The sequence below is a fragment of the Spinacia oleracea genome, chromosome 6 (assembly GCF_020520425.1).
Source record: "Spinacia oleracea cultivar Varoflay chromosome 6, BTI_SOV_V1, whole genome shotgun sequence".
NCBI classification, from domain to species: Eukaryota; Viridiplantae; Streptophyta; class Magnoliopsida; order Caryophyllales; family Amaranthaceae; genus Spinacia; species Spinacia oleracea.
In genome coordinates, this window is record NC_079492.1 from 116,307,448 (window position 1) to 116,320,443 (window position 12,996).

The window sequence follows — 12,996 nt, forward strand, 5'->3', positions numbered from 1 at the left end:
TAATTTGTTACAAATTAACAATAGAATAAATGCTAAATATGCTAATATACATATATTCTATCATTAACGTTGGACCTCCCGTCAAAAAAAAAAACCTTGGACCTAAAAGCATAACTAGCTACATACATAAGCTATCAAGTACCAACGCGCAACTCATATATAATTATATAAACCACTATTCTTTCTCATGACCCAAATAGGACTTCAATGCTAACAACTAAAATGTATTGAGATCATTGAAAACAATTCGCCCCTTCTCTTTTCATCAAACAAACTAAAGCACAAACACATGCACAAACGAAACAAATGCACCATTACGCTGCCAAACAACCCATGGGAAATTAACTTGCAATACAGGGAAATTATCTCAATAATTCAAACACTACAAATTAATACAATTCTATTTAATTTAATTTACAAAATACAAAAACATAAACAAGATTGAACAATATAAATTGATTAATTGAAAAAAGAAGAGTTAAGAGGACAATACCATGAGAATATGAAGATGATGACAAACTCCGGGACCGACAATAGAGACCAGCGACACTAACAGTACCGGAGGGAGGCGGCAGCGACCACCGGAAACAGTAGTGCAGCACGAGCAGCAGCTAGAAGGAAAATAGGGAACAAGACTAATTAGTGTCGTTGGAATTGAAATGCAAATTCTTTGTTTCAATTTTGGCATTTGCAAATTGCAATCATATCAAACCATTATAAACAAATAATAATTAAACAGCAAATTAATCAGAGCATTCACTTTCACATTTCAATATTATCTATTCAATGAAATTAAACCAAAATCAAACAATATCCCTCTTGTAAAAGCAATCAATTACAACAAAATTGCTCAAACATGAAACTCGAACAAAATAAAATTTCTTTCTAATTGTTTCAAACAAAAGTAATTGCAAAATCGGGATAAGAGCGAGAGAGAAAAATTACCAACTCTAGCAGATCTTCAGGATTGGAGGGATGAATAGCTTATCAAATTGTCTGAAATCCTATTGCTGAAACCGATAAAATATGTAAGCGATTTGAACTAATCATTAAGAAACACCGGCAAATATGCAAGAAATTTGAACTAATTTTCAAGCAATTCGATCAAATCAACAACTCAAACTAAATCGAATTTCGATAACAGTTAACCTAATAGTGCATATTGAAACAAATTCGCCAATTTAGAAGTAAAAATATAACATATTAATGTTTAATCGAAGAACAAATTTGCCACATACTATACGAATCAAAGTATGAATCACGAAATTCGAGCCAGAAAAACGATAAACATCCACCAATTGTAGAATAATTGCCTTCGACCTAATTAATTTTAGGGAAAAAATAAGAGATTCATACCGTCAAAGAGATTTTAGAACACATCAATTTCTAGGGTTCTAAAAAATTTGCAGAGAAAAACTACTTTTTTGAATCTGGAGTCAGAAGAGAATGGAAAATCAAGTTTGATCAGAATCAAATCGCTTAAAAAGGAAGATGAAGGATTAAAAGAAACTGGGGAGGAGAAGATAGCATCCCTCATTATCTGTACAGGGGAGTGCAAATACAGCAATTCATTAATTTCGCCCCCTTTTTTAGTATTATTAAAGGGCGCCCAACTAATTTCGCCCTCCAAATGATGCGGAATACCAAAGAAGGCAATAAAATAAGGTCGCCCTATTTGTTCCTATCAACAAAGACAATAAATTTCGCCCTGTTTGATTCATTTTATTGGGACGATTTTACTATTGCCTTCCTTTTTACAAAAAAATTGCCCTCTTTGCTTCTGATTCTTGTAGTGTATAAGCTGAACCTAGTTGGGTCCTAATCAGTAGGCGTACGGTATATAATAATCCTTCAGTTCCACCTCCCCTTACCCAAAAAGTTGAATACTACCCAAACATTATATTGTTGGTTAATGTCATAAACAAGATACAAACATACAAGTATCGTGTAACTTAAGCTTATACTTCGTATTAAAATGGATATGAAACTAGATAAGCAGCAACCTGTTCTTGGCATATGGCATAACTCCTTGTGTCAAACAGATCATACCTAGCTAGCACTTAACGACAGGGACATGAATAAGAAACAATTAAGCAGCAACCTTAATCCATAGACACAAGTACTAGTATTAGTAGTAGTATTAGTATTAGTATTAGATGTAAATTTCTTCCCCTTTCAGCTAGCTGCTCCTGAAATTTACAACAACAACTTACTATATGTAAGTGGCCATATTCATTCCCCTGTATCCCTGTAACCCATTACCCATGTGCTTTAGCAGATAACATTATTTACTTATATCATACCTTAAAACTGACAAACAAGGCCTTCCTACCAACAATATATTAAGGGGGCGTGAATACCAAACTCCACTAGCCGTGACCAATTCCTCAATTGTTTTATATCATTGACCTTTTGCAGACAAACTGAATTAACAACCATACTTGTTTTACACCAATCAGAATCGTTGTTAATTCAGATTTCAAGTTTTCCTTGTTAACTCAAGACAATAGGATTCTTTGGATATTCTTCAAACTCCAAAAACTACATGCAGAGGTGGTGACAAAGAAGCAATTAATGGAGAGGTGTAGATATTATGACAATTCACAAAACTAAAAAGATGAGGACTTCTAATTCTTAAATACTGAAACCCAAACGTAATAACTGAATTTCTTGTGTGCACCTTGAGTTTAACAGGATGTGAGGCTCTCTCAAGCAAAGTATCTTCTTAAAGTACTTCAATTCTCAAATTATCTACCACGTTCTTTCAGCTTATATATTTTTTTTGACAACCCGTTCAGCTTATATTGATATGCCCTTATAATCACAAAATTAGATTATCCAGCAATAAATATTATATACCCAAAAAAAATTATAACTCCAATTCTCAAATTATCTTATCACTACTGAATTCGAAATATAGAGTAACAATTGAAGGATTACGAAAAATGCAGTTTCAGCATTTGTAATCAATGAAACTATAAAAAAAAAAAGGATCAGACATCAAATACCATATTCTTTCACATGGAAAAATAAATCACCCATGAATTTTATTTGATTCCCAAATATCAAAACCCTATATTCCATCAAAACTTAAATTCGATTCAATTTTTAACCCCCTATATTTGATTCAATTTGTAACCCCCTATATTCGATTCAATTTTTACCCAGAAAGTCAATTTAAACCAAGATTTAATCACCAACAAAACCCAGAAAAAACAATTTAATGGGTTCCAAATTGAAATTGAAATTAGTTGTGAACTGACCTGACCATCATGAAACTGTGATCTAAGACTGGAATAGACCGCTCGGTCATGGGAGAATCGGGAATCTTCGAAAGCTTGCTGAACTATGAAAACCATCAAATAGATTTTCTCGTATATGAATCATGATAATAGTGACAAACTAAATTAAGAAAATTTCAAGGAGATGAAAAGAAAGAGGAAAATTGATTGTAAGGACTTACAAATGTAGATCTCGAACTTTCAAAGTGATAGAGAAAGAGGAGAGAAGTATTAGTTTAGGGTTTAGAAGACGAGGACTTTGAGTGGAGGCGGTTCTCAGTTCTCACACAAAAAAAAACACGCGGGCTTCTAAATATGACCACGTGCTGGGCATGTGTCTATTTAGTTGTATCTCGACGCTAATAGTAGACGGGAAATAGGAAGGCGCATAAAACCGTCGACAAAACACGCAAATCATAATTTGATACTGACAGTACACCTTCAGCGTCGAGGACTTGGGGTCGAGAAATGATGTATTTTGTAGTAGTGATACTTAAGAATGTCATGTGACATAACTAAATTTTTATATGACATTATATATATATATATATATATATATATATATATATATATATATATATATATATATATATATATATATATATATATATATATATATATATATATATATATATATATATATATATATATATATATATATATATATATACATATTTTTCATGTTTTAATGCTATAATTGTCATTACTTTTTTCAAAATTGTCCAAAGAAATTAAAATGTCATGTGAAAATTTAGTTGTGTTAAGACTTATGTTAACATTTATTTATAAATTAATGTGAATAAATAAACCACAATTGGTGGTTGGTTAAGATGGTAATGAAACTTATCTTCTACACATGAGGTATTGTGTTCGAATCTTATTGCATTAGTTTTGGTTGTCTATGACATGGCATAACACTTAGTGAGTGGATGATGTGGCGTAAATGGGAGAGTACTATGTGGCAGATATACATTTTCCACAACGCCTTTTAAGCGTTGCATTAGGTCCAAATGAGTACAATTGTACCAACCGTTGCATTAAGGTAAGATCTGTTGCAATATATATCTCGTTTAACAGTTAAAACACTACCGTTGCATCAGATACACAACTAATGCAACGGTTAATCTGAATAGTGGCACGCCGTTGCATCAGGTACTAATGACCGTTGCATTAGACCTTATGCAATGCGAGCGGATGCAACGGTATGGAGCCGTTGCATTAGGTCTAATGCAATGGTTTTGGGGGCCTATTGCAACGGAAATTGCCATTTCATTTGCTCGTTAATGTAGTAGTGTTGAAAGATAGTCTAGATGGCGTCAAAGCCTTTTGGCACCATTCCTTGGGCTCATTTTTGCGGAGCTTGCAAAATACGGGTTCACAAACCATTGTGAGCGTGGAGATGAAGTTGCTAATGCACTGCAGCCTGCCCAAAACCCCTCGAATTTCTTTCTCATTCATGGGTGGCATCATATCCAAGGTAGCCATGATTTTGGAAGGGTTGGTCTCAATGCCTCGAGAACTAATGATGTACCTTTGAATGCACATTTATGTGGATTGAATCACATGTTGAATTGTCTGAGCCAGTCGAACAATTTTCGAAGTACAGTTGTATGTCCTTTGCGATCTCTATATTTGACGATCATGTCGTCGACATACATACACTTCTATTTCTTTAATTGATCATGTCACTCATTATGGTGGTGGTTGTTCTCTGATATGTAGCCCAAAGGCTCTTTAGGCCGAACAACAAAATTGTGTAGCAATATGTCCCACATTGAGCGATGAAGGTCGTTTTCTCCATGGTGTCCTTAGCCATGTGTATTTGATTGTAGCCTGTACACCCTTACATGAATGAGAGTAAGACGTGATTCGCAGTGTTGTCCATGGTTGTTAAACTCCCGATTCGGATCTTACAATTCTACGACTCTACGATCCTAAAACACGCAATCGGTCCGGATCTTATGTAGGATCTTAATGTGTGTAGGATCTTACTATCCTACCTCGATAAAAATTTTGAGTGGTAGGATCTTAACACGATCCTGCGATCCAACGATTCGATTCAACATACAATATTTCAAGATATAAATCATTTTTATTACTAAATAGTTCATAATCACATATCATTAGAAAAGTAAGGATTAGTTATAAAAAAAGTATCATTTTTAGTAAAAAGTAAGGAAATTCATATAATTTTATCAATTAAGATTTTAAGTTGATCATAACTAAAATCTTAATTTCAACAAACTTGTACACATCTTATTACTTGCACTTGAATCTACACAAGTATTAATCTTATGTGAGCAAAAAGATGATCATTAAGTATTAAGATTACTTGAATACATGATTTTACATTTCATTTTAATAATATAATTTTTTTTTTTATGGTTTAGTAGGATCTTACGATCCTATGATCCGATTCTACCGATCCGATCCTACCCCACTTCACCGATCCAAGGTAAGATCCCGATCCTGACAACCTTGGTGTTGTCGACTAGAATATCGATGTGTGAAAGTGGAAAATCGTCTTTTGGACTAGCCCTATTAAGATCTTTGTAGTCAACGCACATTCGCACTTTATTGTCTTTCCATGAGTTTTGTGTTTATATGGCCTTAATCGACAATGCCACAGACATGTGAGATCCGAATCACCAGGTTTAGCCTTTTTGGTATTAATGTTATAGATTTGTTTGTTTGTATCTAGCACATATAGGTCATTTTCTTGTTGTGATGAACTATAAAACATTCCATTCAAATAAATTGAACAAATATTGTCTTTAAATTGAAAACTAAAATATTTAAAATCCAAACTTGAAGCGGAAATGATGTTTCTGGTGATACTAGGAACATGGTAACAGTTTTATACTTCCAAAACAAAACAACTTGGCAAAGATATAAAATAAGATCCTACGGCTAATGCAGGAATCCGTGTTCCATTTCCCACGTGTGGATCCATCTCGCCTTTATCAAGCTTTCTACTCCTCCTTAGTCCAGGTGAATTAGAACATAACTGTGAGCCACAACCAGTATTTAATACCCAAGAAGTAGAATTAGCAAGATTACAATGTATAACATACATACCTGAAGGAGAAGCAACGTTCCCGTTCTTCTCATCTTCCTTTCTCTTCAAGCAATATATCCCTCTTCCAATGCCCGTCGTCTTGTAATAGAAGAATTCAGAGTCGCCGGGAGAACCACCTTCTTCTATTTACCAGAATTGGTTTCGTTGAGCTTAGGTGTGGGAGTAGCCTTGCCCTTACCCTTCTTGCCCTTTCCCTTGCCAGATTTCTTGAAGTCTTTTCCCTTACGCACCATAAGAATGTCTTGCTAGCTTATTCTCTTTCTTAAGCGTATTTTCAGCGGTTTTTAGCATACCGTGAAGCTCAATAAGAGTTTTCTCTATACTGTTCATGTTGTAATTCAACTTGAACTGATCATATCCACTATGAAGTGAATGGAGAACGATGTCAATGGCCATCTCATTAGAGACATCAAATGTTGAGCCTTCATGTTCTCAAAAAATCCAATCATCTTAAGAACATGCGTGCTCACTTGTTCTCCTCTCTTGAGCTTTGTCTCAAGGATCGACCTCTGAGTTTCAAATCTCCCGACGCTGGCCTGGTCATAAAACATGTTCTTCAACTCCGAGATAATTTGATAAGCATCCGAGTTGATGAACTTTTTCTGAACTTCAGGATTCATGGATGCAAGCATCGCACATTTGACATCCTTGTAAGCCTGGATCCAACGGTTAAGGGCAGCTTGAGTTACCTCCGGCCCAACGTCTACCGGTACTCTTCCTCAAGGACTTACTCCTTCTCCTCATGCATTAGAACTATTTACAAGTTCCATTGCCAATCGAGGAAGTTATTGCCATTCAACTTCTCTTTGTCGAGAATTGAACGCAAATTCAATGAGTTGTTATTGTTTGCGGTCATTGATTACTACAATTTGAAAAGAATTTGCAATAAATAACCATTCATAATCATTTAATAACTTTGAAATAAAAGCAATCATGCAATCATTAAAGATATTAAATATTTCATTCATGCATAATAAAACATGGTCCATAATGAATGAAACTATTCCAAGACCCTAAAAGTCTCTATGTCTTAAGCATGCTTTGGCTTGTCTTAAGTCTTTTAAGATTCTAGGTAAGCAAAAACCAATTGCTAGTAATATCCAAACTACTCTTGGTTAATAAATTAATGCCATAATTTATTCCATTGCCACAACATATACCAATATTGTTTGAGTTGAAACCACAATCAACGTGTTCCTTATACCTTACCATCTAGGAATACTAAAATAGCACCTCGCTTTGGCGGAAACCTACTATCTTAGGTTCGAAGATCTTTGTAAGTGCTTGATTTGAAAGGCAATTTTAAACTCAATATTACTTGGACCTAGTTGTTTCTATGTTGGTTTGATTATTTAGTGAACTAAATCCTTAATCAAACATACAAACAACACATTCATGCATAATATACATATACCAATATATAAAAGCATAAATAAGTTTGGTGAACTAGTATGGGGAAAATTTGTAATTATTAATCCTACCTTTGCCCGATTTTCTTTAATTAAGCCTACCTATGCGATATTTCTAAATAATCCAACCTTTATGACCCAACTACTATTATTAAGCCTAACAAGTTACTAACCTGCTATAGGCGGTATTCACCTTTACGTGGCATATAACAATTATATTTTTATTTTTATTTTATTTTTCCCCTTATTTTCTTTAATTGCTATTTTAATTTTCGTTCCTCTCTCCTCTGCGATTTTCTGCTTCATCTCTACACTCCTCTCCATTATTTCTCTTCTACCTCTTCTCCACCATTGTCGATCCCTCATACGGTCATACCTCTCCATTCGAAGTTCATCAAAAATAATCAGCAATTGCTATGGCTGGGGTAAAGCAATTGCCTGTTGGATCTGGATCTTCTTCAAATTCAAGGTTTTTTTTTTCTAAATTTCCAACAAGACCACAATAACCAACATCCCACAACATAAAAAAAAACTATATTATTGCAACAGCTCGGGTTTTTACGAACTGACCATCAAGGAAGCCCAAAATTCAAAATTTACCAAAAAAGGAACAAAAACGCTAAGGTTCGCAAGTTCACCTTCAATTGTACAATTTTGGAGACGAAATTTGAATGCGCGTGGATGAAGTCACCTATTTCCACAAGAAAATCGTTGATGATGTCATGAACCAGTACAATTGTGGTTGAAGCAGCAGTAATGGAGGAGAGAGGAATTGAAACACGGTACAGAGAAGAGAAGGGTTAAGGGTTTTTTGAAAAAAAAATGAAATCCTTGTTTAGGTGGCAAGTGATGATGACGTGTCCAATATTTTAGGAGGGAAACCAACTTTAGGTTGTCAACGTTTTTAACGTTGACTTTGTAGCAGGTAACCGGTCATCTAGGCTTAATAATAGTAGTTGGGTCATAAATGTTGGATTATTTAGAAATATCGCATAGGTAGGCTTAATTAAAGAAAATCGGGCAAAGGTTGGATTAATAATTACAAAATTTCCTTGACTTTGTAGCAGGTAACCGGTCATCCAGGCTTAATAATAGTAGTTGGGTCATAAAGGTTGGATTATTTAGAAATATTGCATAGGTAGGCTTAATTAAAGAAAACCGGGCAAAGGTTGGATTAATAATTACAAATTTCCCCTAGTATGGTCCCAAAATTCTTGGTCTTGAAGCATCCAATCTTCTTTTTACTTTTTTATCTTGGCACTGTCTTGAACTCCATTCAAAAGGCTAACTTAAAATTTTAAATAAACTAGAAGAACTTGAACTTAATAATCTAATTATTACAAAGGCTAACTTAAAATTTTAAATAAACTAGAAGAACTTGAACTTAATAATCTAATTATTACATCAAAACGTACTTCATGATACGCAGGCCATATTTAAAACTTTACATTCAAAGATAAAATGGTACGCGTACCATATTTAACTATCCTAGTTTAGCCATACTAGTCACCTTCAATACCTGCAATACATAATAATAATAATAATAATAATAATAATAATAATAATAATAATAATAATAATAATAATAATAATAATAATAATAATAATAATAATAATAATAATAATAATAACAATAACAATAATAATAATAATAATAATAATAATAATAATAATATTCGTTCATGTCCTCGAGTTCGATCATGTCTAGGGTCTCACGGGTTGCTCAGAGTAACACGGCTGTTGCTAACATTCGTTCTTTTCTTTTTCATCGTTTGTGTTTTGCTTTGAATAAGGGTGTCGGAGCCCAATTAGTGGCTAGGCTCCCGTCCAACTTTGTGTAATCACTTCATTGTTATTATAATAATAATAATAATAATAATAATAATAATAATAATAATAATAATAATAATAATAATAATAATAATAATAATAATAATATTTGCATCCACCCATTCGTGTCCTAAAACCAATGGCCCAAGTAAAATATACAAGTATTTACATGATTAATTAAAATCACGTTCATGTAAACGCGTCCTAAAAGTTTAATCAATTCCAAATTATTAATCCTTGGAATTATCTAATCAAAAATTAATTTAATTAAAATAAAATGTCTTTAAATAATTTCATTTAAACGTCTCCCACTTAAACCAATATTTAATTTAGACCTTTTAATTTTAAATATTTAAACTCGCAGCCCGGCCCAAATCATAAAAAATAAAATAATGAAAAAGTCCACCGTTCCCCTTCATGCAAAAATAAGCCCAAAGTCCAAAATTGGGCCTCGGAATTTAAATCGAAGCAAAACCCGCAAAATTGTGCAACATGGGATAGGCTTACGCTCAGCCCATTGTTGCGCTTGGTGCACATCGCACCGCACAAGGACGAGAGTGCACGCCCCCATCCCCACACAGCAGCACTGCACGCACGCAACTAGACACTGCTGATGTTGCTTGCTTTGCTCGCCTAGGCCAGCGCGCACTGGTTTGCCAGCTCGCTCGCTAGGGCCGCACGTTGTTGCGCCAAGGCCTAGGGTGCAGCGCACAAGGGGCTACGCCCAGCCCTTCGTCTTGCCGCATTCCCCTTCGTTTCGTAGCCATGGTACGTGTGACACGCACCCTCATCCAATGAATTTTAAAATTTCAATTTTAATCTACGAAAAATTATTTGCATGAAAAATATTTTTCATATTATTAACAATTCCAATCGTTTTAATTACGAAAAATAATAAAGTGGGTGATTTAATAAAATTTCAAACAATCCAATTTATGAAATTTACAAATCTAGGCTAACTAATATTCAAATTTAACGAACGAAGAACATCAACAAAACTTTGAATAACTTTGATAATCCAACCCAAGCATTTAAATCGTTCTAAACATTTAAATTTCAGATTTTTATCAAATTTGGTTTGGGTGAACGATTAAAATTAACGAATCCAATCAAAATTTAATCCTTGAATTTTTAAATATGTAATTTAAACATGAAATCATATTCCCCTTCTCACCTAAATAAATTTTCATAATTAACCAATTAATAAAAGTAATTTTCGATCTAAAATCCATTAATCTAGGTTAAATTGGGATTAGGGTTTATCATTAAAATTTATGAATGAAAACATTACGAGAGGTTCATAATATTATAAACAACAGTAGGAAAAAATTTCAATTAATTATAAGTTCAGTTGATCGTATAATTAATTGACAAACGTATCAAAATTAATGATTTAATTCATTAAACAACAAAAACGCCAAAAATATCAAACTTTGGGGCCTGTTTTTGACATTCTGTTCTCTCGAGTTGATTTGAAAATGCCATTTTCAATCAGATTAGGGTCAGAAAAGTCGAAATTCCGAGACTTTACCAATTCAAAATCCTTTTCTACGATTCATCCAATTATCAAGAAAATATTCGAAAAGTCACGAAAAATTTCGACAATATCACAAACATATAAACATGCTAAAAATTACTTAAATACATGAAGCTCATGATACCACTGTAGGGGTTTACAGTTTAAATACATAAAATGATAGCGCGCGGAATAACCCCAAAGCCAGGAAGCATGTATAAAGCCAGATTAAGCAATACATACGTTTGTAGCGTGTTTTCCCTTTAGATCTACGAACACGAACAAGAACTCCATTTGTAGTTCCTCTACTTGGTTCGCCGACAGTGCAGATCCGCCTTGATGGTTGATAGCTTAGATCTTGATCAAGGTTTGAAGCTTTTGGGAAATATTCAACAATGGAAGCAGAAGAGAGATTAGGGTTCTCTCAACTCTCTACGGTTAGAATAATAATTAGTTAGTTGGAAAACCTAGGTAAATAGGTTATTGAAATAACCTATTAAGCAAGCCAAGCCAACCGGCCAAGCAAGAAGCTCAACCGGCCAGCAAGGCCCACGATCAAGGTACAGCGCGCAGCAAGGAGTTGGGCCGCGAGCCAACACGGTTGTTGCTGATGCTCTTCCGCGCGCGCGTCTAGGCACCAAGGCCATGGGCCAGCGCTGCGCCCATGGATCTTGCGCCTCATGTGCTCGGCTCATGGATTGCTTTCGTGTTGCGATTAAATTATCCTTCGACAATTTATTTATCGATTCGTACTTAACGATCCAATGTCATACGATACGATTTATTCGTTTCGCCTAGCTTACGAATATACGCAATACGATATACGATTTCACGATCCAATGTTAAATCGTATAATTATGTTTTCCGAACTAATTTCCCGAAAAGACATTAAATGAATTTCCGATTGATTTAATCCGGCGATCAGTTTCCTGTCATTGGTGTGACCTTGTAGGTTCAGTCAAAAGTAAGTTGTGAGCCTAATAAGGATTAGAACTCAATGATCGGAAGCATTGCTCCAGCTAGCTAGCTGTTCCGATCACTTGATCTTACTGAATTAATTATTCGTAATTAATCTGAACCTTGGTATTAGACTAATGTACCTTGGGTGAAGGATATATTTCCTTCAGCTTAGTTATGTGATTCTATTGTTATGGCATAACTGCTAGTTACTTCCCACTGACTATGGAACGCTAAATGTTAATTGCAGGTGAAGAATAGTTCATGTAGTGGTCCGGGTTGAGAGCAGAGAGCTTAGACTGTTGTTTCAATAGTTTATTTCTTCTAGAACATTATACCTTGCATTTTGAGATTTTGGTTTGAGGTTGTTTTGCCTCCTTGGTGGTTTAATACTTTATTTGGGATTTGTCATAGATTACTATTTAAATCATTTCTATTTTCTTCTATTTAAGTTCATAGTGACCTTTAGAGTAACATTTATTTTCTCGACATTATTTTCGCTAACGTCTCCTCTTCAGTTTTTAGACGGGTGTTACACGCGATGCACGCGGCCGTTGGCCCGTGCTTCCGGCTCATGGTTTGAGCTTCGTGTTTTCAATTCGTTTTTCCGATTCCGATAATATTTCCAATTCGAACAATGTTTCCGTTTCTGATAATATTTCAATTTACAACAGTATTTCTTTTTTCGGTAATATTTCCGTTTCCAGTAATATCTCTGATTGTAACAATATTTCTGCCTTTTTCTTTTGACGATTTGTTTAGCTCCAACTGAATCCAACATCCATCATTTTTTAATATAATCATCTATTAGAGTATTTAATGAATGTAATATATTTACCTAAATACTTAATATGTTTACATACTATTTGTGTGACCCGACGGGTTCAGTCAAGTGTAAGGTGTGTCATTAATATTAATATTAAT